General features: G+C 37.9%; 1 pseudogene; it reads right to left on the bottom strand.

The window, feature by feature from the left end:
- Positions 1-581: 581 nt before the first annotated feature.
- The window catches only part of LOC101133124 (large ribosomal subunit protein eL24-like), a 55,020-nt pseudogene continuing 35,423 nt past the window's right edge, over positions 582-20,178 (bottom strand).

The following is a 20,178-nucleotide window of genomic DNA, read 5'->3' as shown; positions in this document are numbered from 1 at the left end:
AAATTATGCAGAAATTTCTGTTCTTTATAAATTATGCAGGCGGTGGTATCTGTTATGGCAGCACAAATGGACTAAGACAGTCAGATAACAACTTTTTATTCTTAGCCTCCTTTTAAAAGTCAGGTGTCCTCAGAAAATGTTACTTTGGTAGTGGCGAAATAGGCAAAAAGCCCTAAGAACCGGTCCTTTATCACAGCCCAAATCACCTACCTGCAGATGATGTTAGAGTTAGTATCTCCTATTCAGATTCCATTGCTAAGCTCTAGAGGCCTCCCCTTGAATTTTCTACGTGTCCTTCAAACTCCATGTAGTAAACCCAGAACCCATCATCTTTCTTCCTGAGCTCCCTTCTTTGTCTGTATTTTTTATTTTGGTAACTTGCACCAGCATTTAACCAGTTCCCAACTCAGAATCATCCCACATCCTTCACTTCTAGGTTATGCAGAATCTTAATATATTTGGACATTGTCCCCTTGTCTCCATCCTCACAGCCATTGCCTTGGTGAGGCTTTCACTTGTCTGAATTATTATTGTTTTTAGAGTTATAGTCCAATCTTTATTTAAAAATCTGATGTGCCAGCTTAAGGTTTTCCACCAACTCAGGGAGCTGAAATTGTCACAGGCTTCACAATCTTTTGTTCAGGTGCTGCCTTTGTAGGTGCCTTAGCAGCAGCCATTGCAGTCTTTTTAGATGCTTGCTTAGCCTTTTGTGCTTCCCTTAGCAGCCCTGATAGCTTGTTCTCGTTGAGCCATTCTAACTTCAGATTTCTGATTCCTCTTGGCCATGATGTCAGCAAGAGACGCACCCGTAAATGGCTATCTGGAATTTGACTGCTCGGCAGGTTCTTTTCTTTTGAATTTCTTCCGACTGTCCCTTTTCGGGCTTCCTTCTGTAGAGGATAGTCCAATTTATTTGCTGAGGATTCCTCTTGGAAATAAATGCATTAAGAAACTGGAAAACCTTCTCGTCCGTCCCGGTGTAGTGCCTCCCGTGTCCGGGGTAGATCTTGTACCTGCTGAAGCTGCACGGCTTGATCTTCAACTGCTCTAGCTTAAAAGCGGCGACTCCACGGGAGGAGAAAAGATGGCAAAGAGAACCACTTGTCTGAATTATGGTGGCAGCCTCCTACCCGGCTTCTTGCCTCTCATTTGGTCCCACAAGGCTACTAACGGGGTCTTTCTAAAAGCGCAAATTGGATTTCATTCCTTCACTCCACTTGGCTTTCAGGATGAAGTTCACATTTCTCAGCTTAGAACAAGGCCCTTCAGGAATTTGCCTTTGCTTGCCTTTCTGTCTGCAGAGCTCACCACTTTCCATCTTATATGATTCACTTTAGTCAGATAGAACCACCTAAGGTCACTGAAGGCATTATTATGTTTTGAGTATTAATACAAAACACCTTTATTTTGAACTAATTTTAAACTTGCAGAAAAATTGCAAGATTGCTATCAAAAACCCTCATATACTTTTCACGTAGATTCACCAATTGTTAACATTTTACATCTGTTTTATCATTCTATCTATTTAATCAATCGTCATCTCTCTAGTATTTGTTTTCTGAGCCATTTGAGAGTAAGTTGTAGACATTATGTCCCTGTATTTCTAAATTCTTCAGTGTGTATTTCCCAAGAACAAAAGCATTCAGTTATATTATACAAACACACGGAAGTTATCAAAATCAAGAAATGTAACATTGCTAAGACAGTATTACCTACTTTATAGACCTTATTCAAGTTTCATTAATTTTTATAGTGATTTGTGTGTGTGCACGCACACACATCACTCAGGGATCACCCCTTCTATGTAATTGTCATGTCCCTGTGGTCTCCTGTAATCTGGACATTTGGGTTTTTTAATACCTCGATGGCTTCTCCCAGTCACTTGTCTGTCTAGGATACTTTCTTCTTTCTTCATCAAGTTCTCTTACTTTTTCAAAAGTAGCACTTATAACCACTTGCCCAGACATACTTTCCCAGACCTTGCAATATGATTTTCTTAAATCTCCTTTCCTGTTGCATCAGATGAAAACCTTCATCCTTGCTAATCGTATTGCTTTTCTTATCTGATTTGTAAGCCACTTGAGGATGAGGATCAGGCCTTATTTAACTTTTTATCACCATTGCCCAGCAAAGTAGTCCACATAAAGTTTCAGCTCAATACATGTATTTTAAATATTTTGATAGGTGACTGTTCCCATGAATGAATGTTTAACATTTAGGGGTTAATACCCCTGATATCCAAAGAGTTTCTTCAGATCGATTAAAGTGTGGGGAAATCGGCTGATGGGAGTATGAATTGCTGTCACCTAATGAGAAGGCAACTGGCAGTATTTTTAAAAATTAAAAATTTTAAAAATTAAAAAATGCTGTTTAAGGGACTATATCCTGTGATGAAATAAGTACTAGTACCTAAGAACATAAGCGCAAGGAAGTTTCTCGTAACATTTTTATTGTGATAAAACATACCAGAAACAATTTGAATGTTCATCACTAGAAGCATATTTGAATATATTGTGGAATATTCATACAGTTCAAAAGAAATGAATATTGTGGTATATCTGTACAATACAATGGATAAACTACTGCTGTTATACTGAACAAAAGAAGCCAAACACCAAAAGATGCAAACTTTATAATTTGTTTGTAGGAAATCATAAAGCACACAAAATTAGATCTGTGGCTGATCTACAGTTTGGGGACTTGTATGACTAGAAAGAGGCATGAGAGAACTTTCTGGATGGTGGAAATGTTCCATATCTTGATATGGGTATCAGTCAGTTGTGTGGGCATACATTAAAACTGATTAAATTGTACACTTAAGGTCTGTGTCTCAATAATATTGTTAAGCCTGGGCAACATAGCGAGACCCTGTCTCTGCTAAAAAAGAAAACAAATATTAGCTGGGCTTGTTGGTGCACGTCTGTAGTCCTAGCTACTTGGGAGGCTGAGGTGGGAGGATCACTTGAGCCCAGGAGTTCAGGGCTATAGTGAGCTGTGGTCATACCACTGCACCCCAGCCTGGGTGATGAAGTAAGACAATCTCTAAATAATAACAACAACAACAACAACAACAATATTGTTAATAAGAAATGTGCATAGTCCCTGAGTTAATTACTCTGTTTTGAGGGCTATATCACAATGAGCTGTAGCCCCAATTACCTGTACATAAGAATATGTGTACAAGAAAGTTGTTGTAATAGTATATATTATAATAAAGCATCTACCAAAAACTTGAAAATATCCGAAATGTTCATCTCTGGAGAAATATATTTTGATATAGTTATAATGGAAAATGATATAACTACTTAGAATGTAAATCAACCTACATGTATTGATCTGGAGGGGTGGGCATGATATATTCTCAATGAAAAAAATATAAATTATTGAATAGTGTATAGTAATTTTTATATTTTATTTTATTTTCATTATTATTATTTTTTGAGACAGAGTTTCACTCTTGTTGACCAGGCTGGAGTGCAATGGTGCCATCTTGGCTCACCATAACCTCCATCTCTCAGGTTCAAGCAGTTCTCCTGTCTCAGCCTCCTGAGTATCTGGGATTACAGGCATGTGCCAACACGCCCGGCTAATTTTATACTTTTAGTAGAGACAGGATTTTTCCATGTTGGTCAGGCTGGTCTTGAACTCCCAACCTCAGGTGATCCTCCCGCCTCGGCCTCCCAAAGTGCTGGGATTACAGGCGTGAGCCACCGCACCTGGCCTGAATAGTATATAGTATTTTTTATAAAAAGGAGGAAAACCTTTCTGTATAATTATAAATGTTTGTATAGCATATGGAAAAAAGGTGTGAAAGAATCCACACCAAACATGACCCAGAGAATCTAGTGAGTATATATTTCCACAGTATGTGCTATTTTTATAATTAATTTTATTATATATAATTATAAAATTATAAATAATTTTAAAATTAAAAAACCCAGTAAAGTAAGTTCATTCACAAAAAATTCATGCAAGTAATGAGTAAAAAAAACCCTGTTTTTTCATTCTACTATACTCTTACAACACAGAACACTTCTGTGACCAGATGTGTGGGGCTTTTCCACACATACCAAGCAAGTAATCAGTTCTGCAGCAGACACCAGGTGGGTGTCTTCTAATTCAATTCGATTCTGGCAGTATCCACTTGGAGGTAGCATCAGGTCTCACAGGTTGAGGGCCTGGTCCCACAAGACTGCCCCTCACTTTAGGAGCCTGTCGTAAGTCTGGGCTTCAGGAACTTCTGACCCACTGGCTATAAACTCGGATTTCCAGGGCCCCTCCTCCAGTTTGATTAATTTGCTAAAGCAGCTCCCAGAACTCAGGGAAATACTTTACTTATGTTTGCCTGTTTATTTCAAAGGATAATTTAAAGGATACAAACAAATAGCCAGATAAAGAGAGAAGTGCAAGGTCTAGAAGGTTCCTGAGTGCAGAAACTTCTGTCCTTATGGAGTTGGGGTGCACCTCCCTCCTCATGTGTGGATGAGTGCTTGCTTGCCAATGTGGAAACCCCCTGAGGGCAGTAGGACTGAAGGTTCCAATCCTCCAATCTCACAGTTAGTTCCCTTGGCAACCAGCCCCCATCCTGAGGTAATCTAGGGGCTCCCAGCCACCAGTCATCTCATTAGAACACAAAATATACTATTTTTCTTTTTTTTTTTTTCCGAGACAGTATGCTCTGTTGCCCAGGCTGGAGCACAGTGGCATGACCACAGCTCACTGCAGCCTCGACCTCCTAGATCAAGTGATCCTCCTACCTCAGCCTCCCGAGTAACTGGGACTGCTGGCGAGCAGTCACCACACCTGGCTAACAAAAGATACTCTTATCTCTTGGGAATTCTAAGGATTTTGAAGGCTTAAGTCAGGAAATGGGGAAGAAGACCAAATATGCATTTCATAATATCACACAAGGAAACATGGGGAAGTAATAGAAGCCTGAAGTAAAACTAGTTGGGGAAACTACATTTATTATTGGAGTATATAGTTTGTTTGACTTGATTCCAATGTTTCCATTCCAACCATCCTTTGCCTTTTTGTCCTTTATCTAATTGTCCTTTGTTGAATAAAATTGTTAAATGAATAATATGGATGAGTGATATCAGTGCCCCTGAAAAAAAATCACCTGAAGAACATTACACTGTGGTTCCATTGAAGTTAAGCATGTGAGTAAATTAGTAGTTTAAGAGCGGTGAGCCACCAATTCAGCAAATTTAACATTTGGCAACTATGATTTATGTTGTGGGGATGAGGCAGAGATGTTTTTATGTGTCCTGTGTTTACTTAACCTAACATTTTTTGAGGGGTGCACAATTATGATGTACACAGAAAGGACAAAGTGAAAACAAATGTTTGTGTGGTTGGGCTTGTCCTTCTGGCTAAACCAGTCCACAGACCGACACACACCCAAGCCGCCTCCTGTTTCTATGGAGGCAGGGTGCTATAGGAGAAAGAGATGAAAACAAACAATGAAAATGAAAGAAAAAGCCTCGGCTTCAGGGTGGGAGAAGCAGGGATTTGAACGACAGTTCACTTAAGAGTATACCATGTGTAACTTCTCTAAGCCCCCTTTTCTTCATGCTGAGGGGATTGTGAGGTTTGCTGTGTTTTAAAAAGACTGCACCGTGCCTGACATGTATTAGGGTCATTGAACATATTAACTTGTCTTCCTTCCTGGTTGCAATGTCATATTTTTACCTGCCCAACAGCATCCTGGTATTTTTATTTTGGAAATCCCAGTATTAGGAGTGACATTGGCTCAGAAACAAAGGGATTTATCAGCCACATTAGGCGACTTTCCATATTTCAGCTATGTTTGACATCTCTGCTCCTCTCAATAAACTGGAACTTCCCATCATGAAGTTCGTTTTCCTCTGCCCCCACTTCTGCCTTTTTTCGTTGTGCCGCACAGTTTTAGAAGGATAAGATCCTTAAGTCTGCATTTGTGATAAAGGAGGCCGCAGCATCTACCAAAGTGGCTTTCTCTATGTGTGTTGAGTCTGCCTGACTGATAACAGATCAGAAACAGCGAGTGGCCTTTGAAATTGAAGCGCTGACTATAGTGGGGAAAATGAAAGGATCTTATGTTTTTGATCAAAGGATGATATCTTCCAGCTTGGAAAATGGGGTTATTCTGCCTGCCAAGGCCTATGATACTCTGTTACTTACTTACCCTAGGGAAGAAGATTCGATTTCATAGCTATTATATTGCTTCATAGTTTAAAAATAAAAATATATTTATAGCTATACAACTTTTTCAGCCATTTTACTTTCCCTTTCTAACTCCTGTCTTCCAATCTGGCTGCCAGGTAAATTGCTTTGTGATTCTTAACCTAAATGGCAATTAAACAATCCTCTGGATCCTGGATCTTACTGAATATTCACTACTAAAGAGATGACAACATTTCAATGAAGGGGGGAATTAAATGAAGACGAGGATGCCGTGTTGACTGTAGGTACTTAATGGGAAAATCTCTGGTGTCATTCTGGAGGACATGGTTTCGTGTTAGTAATAAAACTGGCTGAGGGAAAGGTGTGGGTGTGGAAAGGTCAAGGGCAGGGCCAAAGTGAGTCTATGATCACTGTGTTAACCCATGGGTGTCTGAATCTGAGGAGAGATTCTACACAGTGAAGAGCAAGGGGAAGGTCTGAAAGGGGTCTGAGGTACTAGACTGGAAAGAAGACTGGATATGAGGACTGCAAGATTGAAAATTAGAGAAGAGATGGACAGACAGAAGACAACCAGGGATTAATTCCCAAACGAAGACTATATTCTATTCTGAGTAGCTTAAGTACTTTGTGGGGGGAAGATGTTAAATCCTATTGATATCGAATTATGCTAGTTTCTGGCTTACCAATCATGAATGCTGAATCTGCATGCACCCAACATACTTGTGCAAGTGTATACATACATTACATATATAAATAGACACTCATAGAGATTTATATTGTCTTATTTCAATATAGATCTGGCTTCTACTTGTCAGTCCTGTTATTTGTTCCTTCAAACTACCTAAGATAAACCAAACAACAGGTAATTTATGTTTCTCCTTAAATGCTTAATCTCCATACATGTTATCAGTTCACTCTCACTCATCCTACCAGTGACTGCACTGTCCAGTATGGCAGACACTGAGCCCTTGAAATATGGCTAGTCTAAATGGAGATATACTCTAAGTCTAAAATGTATGATGAATTTCTAAGACATAAAGGACATGTAAAAGATTGTCAAAATTGATATGTGATATAGTATTGAAATTATATTTTTGACAGGATGGGCTTAATTATAATTTTACCTGTTTCTTTTTGTGATTTAAATGTGGCTGTTAGAAAATTTAAAATTAATAATATGCCTCACATTCGCGGCTCATGTTGTATTTCTATTGATCAGCACTTTCGAAGACCTTCTCACTTCTTCCTTCAAGTAAAAAAATTGGAAGGACCCAGAGTGAGTTACCTGATGGCTTACCCCAGTTTTCATGTTGACATGCCATCTACCTATATCTATCCTCTCATAGACAGTATCATGGAGTGGTTAAGAGCTTAGTGCAAGAAGTAGATTGCCTGGCTTCAAGCTCTGCATTTGTCACTTACTACCTGTCTGGCCTTGGCAAGTTCTTTTATCTCTGAGGGATATATCATCTGTAAAGTAAGATAATAATAGAATAATTACAGAATACTACTTCATAGGATTATGAGTATTAATTGAGTCAATATATGGAAGACACTCTTAACTATGTGTAGCTCAAAGAAAATACTCAAGGTTAGCTGCCTTATTGTTCCTTAAGAATCTCAGCAGAAGACATACTTTTACCCTTCACTTTCTGGAGGATTTCAGCAGTGTTTCATTTTTCCCCAATTGGAGTCTGAAGTGAGAGAGGAACAAGAGAATTGAGGGTGTGTGCAAGGGAGTGATTTAAATGATAGAAGATAAAAATCTGAGTCCAGTTGGGAAAGAAAATGACAACATGAGGTAGATGAGGTTTTGATGGAGTTGAAGCACTGTTGGAATTGGACTAAAAGTGAGCTGGAAAGATGGAAAGCAGCTATGAGAGTGACATGCTTGGAATTGTCATCATGGAGGGGATGAGTTATTGGTGATGACAAGATCCAGGATGTGACCATGGAAGTAAGTGCTGAGGTAGGGGGGATGATAAGATCACTGGGGGAAAGGAGATCAAGGAGCTGAGAAACCAGGTTATTGAAAAGATCACCAGTGTGAATATGGAAATCCTGAAGAATGAGGAAAGTAGTACTGTGAACCAGAGATAATATCTTCAAGGAGTGGGTAAGAGTGATTTGGAGGTGGGTAAATGACTATTATAAGAAGAATAAATGGATGTTAGAAGGTGATGAGATTCAAAGCTGGGAGTTTTCAGAAGGAGAGAAGAGAGAATGGGCTGGAAATAGCAAGGAGGAGCATGAGGGACACCTACTCCAACTTCATGCCCAGTGGTATGAGGCTCACCATTTAAGAGACTCCCAACTGGAGCCTTAAATTGCAACAATAAAGTGAAGCAAATATTAAGAGATGAGATTGAGGTTTTAGGGATTTTGCTGATGATGGTTCATAAATTCCAGAGGGCCCAGTGAATGTGTTGTCAGGAGTTGGGGAAAGGAGGAAGGCAGGGTTACATAGAACTGTATGGGGACTAGAGTCCTTGGATGAAGAAATAAAGGCATGAGAAAAGTGGTGTTGATAGTCACCATCAAGATAATAGTTTGAGGCTGTGAATTTTTAGAAGGAGGTGGAATCTGGCCAGAAACACAGAATTCAGGGGCTTCCATCAGACCCTGCTGATGAAGGGATGAGGCCAGTAGAGGAGAAAACAGCCAGTGAGAATAAATTGAGTGAGCAGGAGCAAGTGAGCTAGCTTAGACACAGAAGCCATTACCTCAAGATGCTACTGAGAAGGGCCAGAGAGAGGAGAACCTGGCAGTAACTGGCCTTTTTGTTAGGATGGTGGTTTGCAAAATTTAGTACACATCAGAATCACCTGGAGGCTTTGTTAATATCCACATCGGTGGGCCTTACCTGCAGAATTATTGATTCAGTGGGTCTGGGATGGGGCTGAAGAATTTGCATGTTTAACAAGTTCCCAGGTGATACTGATGCTACTAATCCTAGGACAGCACTATGAGAAGCACTGTTCCATTCTAGGGGTGTTTTCAAGGATGTGGCCCTATGACAGAGCAGCTGAAATCTCTACAAGAGGAGGTTGATTGCCTCCTTCATAAGCTCATTGGCCCTAAGGTGCAGAATACATGAAAGCAATTGACAATACTGATCTGATGGAGCTGTAACTCTAGCCCCTTGCCTGGCCAGATCTATTGTTTCCTAGGAAAGGCAGACAAAATGTGAACAACTGTTTACTCATTTGCAGTAGCTGAGATGAACGTGAGATTGGCTAGTCAGTCTGATTAAGGGAAGGTGGTAGCTTGGTGGTCATTTTGATATCCAGTATCTACCCTGGGCACACTTCAGAACAGATCTATGCACAGGAGAACAGCTGCAGGTGTCCTGATTGGAGGCTCAGGTTGTTAATAATTTTCTTCTCTTAGTCGGGATTGGTTCAGATCACGAGCAGAAAACAGAGTCGTCAGCAAAGGCTCCAACGCTGAGAAGAGTCAGGGGCAGCTTGACAACACTCATATGCCCACGTTCCTCCCTCTTGCTCACTGCCTCCTACCCTGGCTCCTAGCAGTCAGTCTGGTTACCTCCAGACTCTTGTCCTGGTTCCTCTGCTCTACTCCAAATTCCTTCCCTCATTTTCACAGCTTCAAAATTTTGCTCTCCTGACTTTTCTTTTTCTCTCTACCCATGCACATGTTAAATTCTCCCCATCCTAAATAATCAAATTCCATGAACCTCTCAAGCTATTGCTCTCACTTGCATCTTCATGTTTCCATTCAGAATTCTGTCCATGGGGAAGGCTTACATTTTTCTTTTCTTTAATAAGGACAAAGACTCAGGCTTTTTTTTGGTCAAAATGTATTTTGAGAGAAAGGCCCAACTCCTGTAGCAGTGAGGGTGCCAAATGTTGGCTTGGAATGGCTTTAGTCTCTCTATAATTTCCATCGGTCTCCCAAAGCCACCCCACTTAAACATGCGATCAAATACAAAGAGTGATTTTGCTATGCAACAAACTTGTAAAACAAATTCCTTTGCCCCTACTTAATAAGCAGATTGCACCCCTAAGCACCTCTAGGGAGAAATTCAGGGGCTTCTACAAACCTGTCTGTGGCTTAGGGATGTCCCCTCAGTCTCATTTGGAGGCTGAGTTTCAAGTCTAGATCTTGGATGTCCAGTGCGTGTCCCAAGGACCAGTGCTCCTCAGTGCAACAATTGATGAGGCCACTAGAGATATCCCACTGATTTCTGAATCTTCTATACCCAGGGTTTCCCAAACTTTCCTGATGGTAAGGATGATCTGGATGCTTATTAAAAACAAACAAGCTTGATACCTCTCCTGTAATTCAAATTCAGTAAACCTGGGCCAGGTCTCAGGAATCTTGCTTTTAACAAGTATCCCAAGAGGGATTTTGGGAATATCTTACAGCATTTAGGACAATATCTGGTATCTGGTATACCAGGTATATAAGTATTTGGTAAAATAACTGTACTCAATAAATATTTGCTGAATGGAATTTGCTTATGTACATTATACTACTTTGCTTCATAGTGACTTCCATTTTGATACTTTTAGTGAACCTTGTCTGTTTTAAATGGTCATACCACTATGACCCTTCTAAACATGCTATCCCTGCAAATTGTATTAACTTAAGTATTAGAATTCAGTATTCTTTTTAAATGGTTGAATCTACCTGTAAATCCCTGTGTTGGCTATACTCAAAGTCTTTACCATCATCTGTACTACAATTTATTGCCTAACCTTGCTGGGGAAACCCTTTGTCTTATGGAATTCATTGATGTAAATGAAATAGTTCATCATTTACTGATAATGAGCCATGTTTGCAATTTACCCTGGAAGCATATACTTTATTAAAATCATGATATTAGATTTAGCTTCCTAAATCATTTTATGAAGCTAATGTAACATTAATACCAAAACCTAGCAAAGTATCCAAACTCTAATGCTGTCGGCTAATTTCTCCTACAAATACAGATGCAGAATTCTTAAATAAAATACTAGCAAATCAAATCTAGCATTATATTAAAAGAACAATATATGATTAATCAATAACTTCCAGAAATTCAGAGATGACTTGATATGAGAAAATATATCAATGTAATTAATCATATTAATAATTGAAAGGAGAAAGAGAGCCAGATGCTGAAAAAGAGCTTGAAAAAATCAACATCTATTTTAAAAAAAGATCTTTACAAAACTTAGGGTAGAAAAGTAAGTCCTTATCAATATGTTATGCAATGTTTATTTTAAATTGTTTATATGATACTTAATAGTATCATATAAACTTTATACGATACAAGCATCCCTGTCGAAATCAAGGTCCGAAGAAGAGTCCTCGTTAGCATCTGTATCATTTAACATTCTTCTGGAATGTTTAGCCTATGCAATTAGATTTCAAAAAGAAATCAGAAACATAAGACAGATTACTCTTTGATGGTGATTTGACTACTGACCTCAAAGAATCAACAAAAACAATTTTAAAATCATTAAGAGAATAGCAAAAACAAAGTTTTCTTATAAATTGATAATAACCAGATGTGAAATGTTTTATAATTATTCCAATAACAATAATACAACACATATAAAATACCTAGTTAGAATCATCATAAGAAATGTGTAAAATTCATGTAAATTTTCTTAAAGGAAAAGCTGAGTTGAAATATGGAAAAGTGTGTTACAGTTTTAGATCAAAATACTCAAATTTAAGATGTCTACAAACCCCACAACAATTTGTAAATTTGATGTCATCTTCTTGAAATATAATTGGTAGCTTTGGGGGTGAATAAGACTAAAAGAGCAACTAAAAAGTTCATATGGACTGGCCAACATGGTGAAACCTCATCTCTATTAAAATACAAAAATTAGCCCAGCGTAGTGGGGAGAACCTGTAATCTCCACTACTCAGGAGGCTGAGGCAGGAGAATCGCTGGAACCTCTGGGAGGTGGAGGTTGCAGTGAGCCGAGATCGAGATTGTGCCATTGCACTCCAGCCCCGGCAACAAGAGTGAAACTCCATCTCAAGAAAAAAAAAAAAAGTTCATATTGGTAAAACAAATGGACATAATTAATCAAGAAAATCTTAAAAACAATGTGGTGTGTGAGTGTGTGTGTCTGTGTGTGTGTGTGTGTGTGTATAAGTGCAGATTTGAAAGTATATTTTAAAGTTATAACTTGAAACAACAGGCTGCTGCTAAAAGCATAGATGACCAGATGACCAGAATAGAACAGAAAGATCAGAGCAGACCCAAGTTAGGTAATACAATATGACAATGATATTTCAAATCTGTGGGAAAAGAATAAATAATTTGCAAATGGTGCTCTGTGAAGTGTTGCAGGCTAATGCAGAAAATCGCTACCCTGTACCCCTTTCCCTACCTCTGGTTCATAGCACAGCTCCATTTATATTTGTATTACATATAATGGCATCTCATGTAAAATAATTTTGCTTGGAGAAAGCATTCCAGTGTTTTAAAAAGGTATTTGAAAAACCACAGAAATAGAAGGTACATGACCAAGTGTTTAGGTATATGGAAAGGAATAAAGTTAGAATCTTCTAATGCTAATGTAAATTCCAGATGGATTATAGACCAAATATAAAAAAATGAAACTCATTAACGAACCTAAAGAAGAGAATATAAGTAAGTATTTATATGATCTTGGGGGTGGGAAAAGCCTTTCTAGCATACAAATAGTATAAAAGAAAAATAAATAGGTTTAACTATTTAGAAATGAGAAATCTTCTGTATGTAAAAATCACCAGAAAGATGATTAAAATGTGATAAACTGTATAAAACATCTGTAATATATTATCTTAAAAAGGCTTAATAACCTAGGATGTTGTCATGATAAGAAAAAATTGAGCAGCCCAGTAGAAGAATGGACAATGGATATAATAGACTGTTGTAAAACAAGAAATTTACGTGGCTAATAAGCATAAAGAAACAGCATGACTAGTAGTTGGAAAATGCAAACACAAATGAATACCATTTTCTTTATCAGTCTGATGGTAATTAGAAGCCGATGTTATTAGCGATACTATAAAGAAACATTCTCTTGTTAAAGAGGGGAGGGTAAATATAAACTGGTACAATCATTTTAGAAAGCAATTTGGCAATGTATAGCAAAAGATTTAAATCTGCATATCGTTAAATATAGCAATGTTACTTTTAAGAATATATCCTAAGGAAATAGTCATGGTTGTGAACAAAGATACATGTAAAAGAAAACTTATGAAAGCATTTTGTACAATAAGGGAAAATTGTAAACAAACTATATGTTCAAAAGGGGTTATTAAAATTATAGTATATTCTTGAAATACTTTGGAGGCAATGAAATGATGCTGTTAAAGAACGTTCAATAACATGAAATTTTTACAGCCTGTGATTAAAGGAGAAAAGCAGGTTATAAAAAATTCGGTGTATTATGATTCCTCCATATGAAAAATGCACTTATATGCCTAGGAAAGAGACTGGACGAATGTATATTCAAATGTTAGTTTTGTCTAACTTTGAACATTGGGCTTTTGAGTGTTTTTTATTCTTTTTGATATTTTTCTACACTTCCTAAAGTTTTTACCACAAACATTTACTATAGTTTAAATCATAAAAAAACCAATCAATTTTGGAAATTACTTAGATTTTTCAAATTTTAGCTTTCAATTAATCTCACAGTGAGTTTGGATTGAAATTCAGTCTCTAAATCTTCATTTTGCTATGTTTTATTTTTGCTGTCTACATTTTCTCCATAAAGGGTTGATGGCATTTTAATTTGCTGAGACAAATGTGGAGCAAACCATTTAAGTTTGTGTTTATAACTTTGCATTGTTGTATGCTTTTGGGAAAATACAAAAAGTTTTTCATTCTTTTTATTAGCTCCATGATTACTTTATGTAGTGTTCTGCCATGATAGCAGAAAACTTGAAAATGTAATTAAGAAATTCTCAAGCACAGCAGGAGATTTTGCCGGAAAAAAAAAACCTTAAATAAGAAACTTGATGATCAAGAGAAAGTGGGGTTTGAAGCCTGCTTCTAACCTTGACATTTGTGAGAGCGGCACTAAAACACTGTTATCACTTCAAATTTTTTTGTGATTCTAGTAAAACATATTTACTGTTTCATCATTATCTTATTGTTTAATGTAGCTGTTGCATTGGTGATTTCCATGCTACTTTTCTCTTTGATAGCTGAGTTTTCCTCACTTCATCTTGCAGAGTCTACGTGTTGTACCATTTCAGGGAATGCAAGAGGCATATTGAATAATGCTATGTAATTTTGGGGTTTAACTTGGTGGAGGCAGGGACTAGAGTTAGGAGCCCACCTTTCCCAGTGGTTACCAATGAGGTTGTTTAGCTTATGTATGATCAAATCCCAAGTTTCTCTACACTAACCTTGCCTGGCCAGTATCAATGTGTCTATTCCTTGGTTCCTGGTAGAAACTTACTGGGACTAGAATCTTGCCCTAAATTTCAGCAACTGATAAATCTGTTCTTGCTGAGATCTGGACTCTCTTCTCCATGCTCCTTGCTATTTGCTGAAATCTTTTCCCAAATCAGATGGACCACATGGGTTCTTGATGTTGTTACCCCTTGACCTCCTCATTCACTAATAAGTGGAAATGCTTCTGTAGGCTCTTTGAGTATCCATGTTAACCGGATAAGTGCAGTCTCTTCTTATGGAATCTGTAGTGTGGGTTGCTGACCATCAGCTTTGGTGCTCACCCCTTGTGGAGGCAGTTCCCCTGTTCTGGTTCCATCAAATTTAGGGAGCATTTCCTCCTTTACCAGCCTATGTCTAGAGGCTGATTCGGCCTGAATTATGACCCTATTTTTTTTCCACGGTATGAAAATATAGTTTAAAAAGGAGCAATTGCTGAGGCTTTAGAGAAAATTTTCTCTCATTTTCTTTAAATTATGTAAAGTATTTTGTGATGTGTAATAGTGGTTAAATAAATCTGAGTAGCCTTTAACTGATTTGGAAGTAGGGTCAGATTGACCTCACAATCTCTGGGATAAATTGAAGTTTCACTATTTTAGTTCTTTTAGAGGGCACAGAGGGAAATAGCCATTTATAGATAATTTTATTTCATAAAATAAATAGTTTGATAGATAACTGTGTTTAGATAAAGTCTGTACACTTCAATGGACAAATAAATAGATAATGTCAAAAACATATTTATCATACAAATCTATCCTCATATTTTATTTAGTCAGAGGCATTTATAAACCTAGGAAAAAAAATTGCTGGCTTGAAACATTCATAAAGTAGCAAATAAATACCCTTGGGCAAAGAGTCTACCCACATAAATTGATTTCTAAATAAAGATTCAATTTAGATTTAAAAGTCTTATATGCACCCAGAGGTATCTATTACATCTGTAATTTCCTTGTGGGGTTCTGATGCCTGATTCTGCTGTCATCAGCTTATTAGTTGCTTTCACATGGAAGAAGCAGAGCTTCCAATTAGCACAATTTTTAAATGAACATGTTGGAAATTATTGCCTCCAAATGTTACTTCTCTTACATTGATCTAGTCTTGTCTTTGCCAGCCTTTCCACTGGTGCAATCTGGGATCACCTAGTCAGCTTTGGTTTATGGTACCCCTGAGATAAAATTTAAAAATTAAAAAAAAGTCTATTTATTGGGAAATATAACAAACACATTAAGATTTTAAAAATACACAAGTATTATCAAATATTATTTTCGGTTTTGTAGTTAACCCTCCATCTCACTGAGAGTGCAAGTGATGCTGGGCACATGCCCAGAACAGCAGCAGCAGGGGGGAGTGCCTCAACTTTGCTCTCTCCTCTTTGGACTTGTCCTCTCCTGCAGAGCCACTGAGCTTGCAGTACATGTGATCAGCATTTTTGTGGCAGCACTGCATCACATGGGGCACATTTTCTTCCTCATCCCTCTAAATTCATCGGAGTTACAGTGATATCCTCATGGACATCTATGCAATTTGTTATTATTTTTTTACACCAACATCACCCCTAAAACAGTTGGACTAAATGTTTTTCTTCCACAGAAGAATGATTTCCATGCATTAACATGACCCAGAAGTGCAGCTGTTCCTTTGTCTAAGCCCTGGACGAACTCTTGACTCAACCTCACTCCTTTGCTGGCTCATTTAACAAATTGAATCACATCCACCATAACCTGGGGTTTGTAATTTTGTGGAAGATGGGCAGGGTTTCTGGTGGAAGTCTTGCTATAAGGCATTTGATTTGGAAAATTCTCAATACATTTTTCTCCACTTGAGTCTTTCTTCCTCCTGCCTCATTGCCAGCCGGGGCTCCCTCTCTACCTTTTACTCATCTCAGCTACCAGGGCTTCTTTTTCCATAGCCCATCTCTTTATGTATTTATCATACAGTAGACAGTGACAATGAACTTAGTATACAATGAACTTGAAGGCAGAGATGTTTTCTTTGGATTTGTCTGTGCATGCCTGGAAGAGTAATCAGCACATTACAGTGAACTCTCAATAAAGTTTTGAGGCATAAATAAATGCCAAAAGGTACCAAGAATTATGAAGATTTACTCTTTTCACCTTGAAAGAAAGTAGAGAGTTTATTTTCTTGTTTATTCTTATTATTACTGGTGTTTTTGGGAGCAAGATAAAATGGAAAAGTGAAGCAATTAAAAAACTTAAATAGCAAATCTATCACTTTAATTTTGGGGGAGAGAATTTGTTCATTCATTCAGTTGGTCAGTATTTTGTTGTTGTTGTTGTTGTTGTTGCTGTTGTTTTTGAGACAGAGTCTTGCTTTGTTGCCCAGGCTAGGGTACAGTGGCTTGGTCTCAGCTCATTGCAGCCTCCACCCCCTGGGTTCAAGCAATTCTCCCACCTCAGCCTACAGAGTAGCTGAGACTATAGGTGCCTGCCACGATGCCTTGCTACTTTTTGTATTTTTAGTAGAGATGGGGGTTTCACCATGTTGGCCAGGCTGGTCTTGAACTCCTGACCTGCCTGCCTTGGTCTCCCAAAGTGCTGGGATTACAGGTGTAAGCCACTGTGCTCAGCCCCAGTTGGTCAGTATTTTTTGACAGCCTCCCATATGCTGACAAAGACCCTCCCCTTGACCAGACTTTAGTTACACTCCTTTCAGCCCTCTTCTTGACCAGACTCAACTTTGGCACTGTCCTCTCTGTGGCCTGCCCAGCCCAGCCATACCAAAGAGTCCTAAGTCATCCCTCAAACTTTGGTATCTGACTATCCTGGACTTCCTTCAAAGAAATCCTGTTAGGTCAGCTTAGCAAGAATCCTCCTACCCTTGATGTCTCCTCTCAGTAATTGCCCATCCACTGAACTTTTACCCTGGTCTTTGGTTACAAATCCCCACTTGTCCTTGTTGTATTTGGAGTTGGGTTCCATCTCTCTGCCTTATTGCAAACCCCTATTGCAGTAATCTTGAAAAAAGTCTTCCTTCCCAATTTTACAAATCTCAGAATAATGTTTTCTTTCATACTGCCAAGCACAAAAGAGATCAGTTACTTGCTTTCATGGAGCTTACATTCTAGCTGATGTAGAGAGAAAATAAGCAAATTTAAAAAAGGAAAAAAATTATGAAATTTATGTAGATAAGGGGCTTCTTTAGATTGGGTGATGAAAGGGGACACTCCAGGAATCTGAAGGCTGAAAAACAGAAATGCCAAGTTGAGATGAGGAAAAGGGCACTGCAGGCAGAGGACAGGGTGGGTGCAACCTGGGGGCTGGACCAAGCAGAGGAAGTTCTAGGAAGAAATTCGAACATAGTGGGTGAGGAGGAGGAAGGCACAAAGGTGAGGCAGAAAAGGGAACAAAAGCCAGGTCACACTGGGCTTTGCAAGCTGGGTGAGGAGTCTGGAATTTATTTCATGTAAAATTGGTAACTGAGGCTTAAAATGTTTGGATGTTGTCTGTGTTTTTCACACAGCTTTGCTGTTGTTGGTGGGTCTGAGAAATTGTCAAACATCTTTGCATTCTCATTAAAGCTTGCCCCTCCTTGTGTTTATTATTCTGCATAAGATTACTGAAAAGTAGGAAATTATTCTTGCCCAGGGATATTACTATTTTCTTTGTTTCCTTTAATGCTCAGAGGTCAAGTTAAAAACAAATCCTAGAAAATAACCAGTATGCAGTTTGTGCTTCGTTGCTTTTAATTACTTCTTATACTATCAGCTCCTCCCTGGGACCCCTTACCTCCTGGAGGGCTTTTCATCATATAAAAGAATAGATAAGTCCACTTAATTATTTTCTTTTTGCTTGGATAGTCCTTCTAGATATCAGAAAGCATTGAATGTTTTAAGTTATCCTAAGTTTCCCAACCTGATCTTTAAAATATTTAGTTCATCAATCCATTTTCTCACATTCTTGATTCTTCCTAAATAATGTTCTAAAAGATTGCTGACTGGGTTCTTTTCAGAAGGATCTTAACATGTAAGTTTGTGACACTGTCATACTTGGATACTTAATATTACTTCAAGAAATTCAGAATCCTTGTGAACTTTTATTTGAATTAAATATGTAATTTACTTTCATATTATATTTTTGTGAAACTCTAACAGCCATATTCTGTCTGAGTCATAGGATGGGTGTATGTTTAACTTTATAAGAAACTGCCAAACAGCTTTCCAAAATGGGACCGTATTTCCATCAGCAATAGCTGAGAGTTCCAATAGTTCCACATCCTTTTTAAAGAACAAGTTATAAAGCTCTCTGGACATCATGCTTTAGGTAATTAAAGCTATTTTTGCAACGTGCCAGTATGTTGATCCATAAAACTCTAGATGGTCCTAAATTATTTTTATAAATCATTTTTTCTACTCTTTTAAATAATACAGTCAGAGAAACCAAGACTGAACTTATGCCTAATCTTATAAGAAGTGCTGAAAGAGGGGCAAAGAAAATGCCCCTCTGTGGCTTAGCAATATTGTGATGACTCCTTCCAAATTAGAAGGGGAGAATAAAATTCCTGTTTGGTGTACTGTGATTCTCCACCCCTCCCTGGCATTTTGTCATGTATCGGAATGAGGTTGGAAGAAGGTTAGAAGTAATTATATTGAGAACTATGATAGATGCCAAGCTTTAGTCATCATTGTATTAGGGCTGGAAGTACTCTGGGAATTTGATTTAAATTACTTGCTTTTAGAGATGAGGAAAATAAAACTCAAAGAAGAAAGTGAACTGATCAAGGTCATTCACATTCATCTGATTAGTTACCTAGGCCAGGGCTAGAACTCAAGCCCAGTCCCCTCTGTTTAAGGCTAGTTTTGATTCTGCTTAAGGATATCCATTATCAGTTCTCTAAATAAGCCTGGATATTTTCCTCATCATTCTTTGTGAAAAGGTGTTTTTGTTCAGAGTTACAGGGGGTAAAAGGTATAAGTAATTGAAAGAAATCCTTTAAAATTATTGTAAAATAAAAAGATATTTGGAAATACAGCAATTTGGTTCAGTCTGATTTTTAAAATAGTTTCATGAAGTAATTGGGCTTGAAAGGTTTTGGATGTTTTCTCCTCTTCAAACTGTGTGATATTGTAATATTACTCAGTTGTCACAGAGAGCATATGTAAGCTACCAAAACCCTAACATAGATCTTTGGATGTTAAGCAGGTAAGATTAAGTCATAGAGTTCAATTCCTGAGGAATGAAATATAGCATCTATTTGAATCACCACCTATGTGCTGGAAAACTGCTATTTACGTTCTTTCCATGCATCTGGAAGATTGAAACACTGTTCTTGGTCTGTTCAGATGAATGAGGGGTTTTCCGATGTCCACATTTGTTGGAGAGTGCTAAAAGGAGTTCTTCAAAGAAGACTTAAAAAGCAATCCTTCAGGCTAGAAGTTTTCAAACAATGTTTACTTTCATATCAAGAAAGCCATTTATGGTCTCTGAATAAACAAATGACATTTGATTTTATCACACTGTTGACTATGTGGCTGAAATATACTGTAACCACAGAATCAGGAAGTGGATTGCAACTGGTTTTTTTTTTTTTCTCAAGAATTTTTGGGCTATAACATAAAACCAATAAATGTCTTAATGCTC

The sequence above is a fragment of the Gorilla gorilla genome, chromosome 2 (assembly GCF_029281585.2).
Source record: "Gorilla gorilla gorilla isolate KB3781 chromosome 2, NHGRI_mGorGor1-v2.1_pri, whole genome shotgun sequence".
Lineage (NCBI taxonomy): Eukaryota > Metazoa > Chordata > Mammalia > Primates > Hominidae > Gorilla > Gorilla gorilla.
Note: the sequence above shows the minus strand (reverse complement) of the source record. Positions and strands in the feature narration are given on the sequence as shown.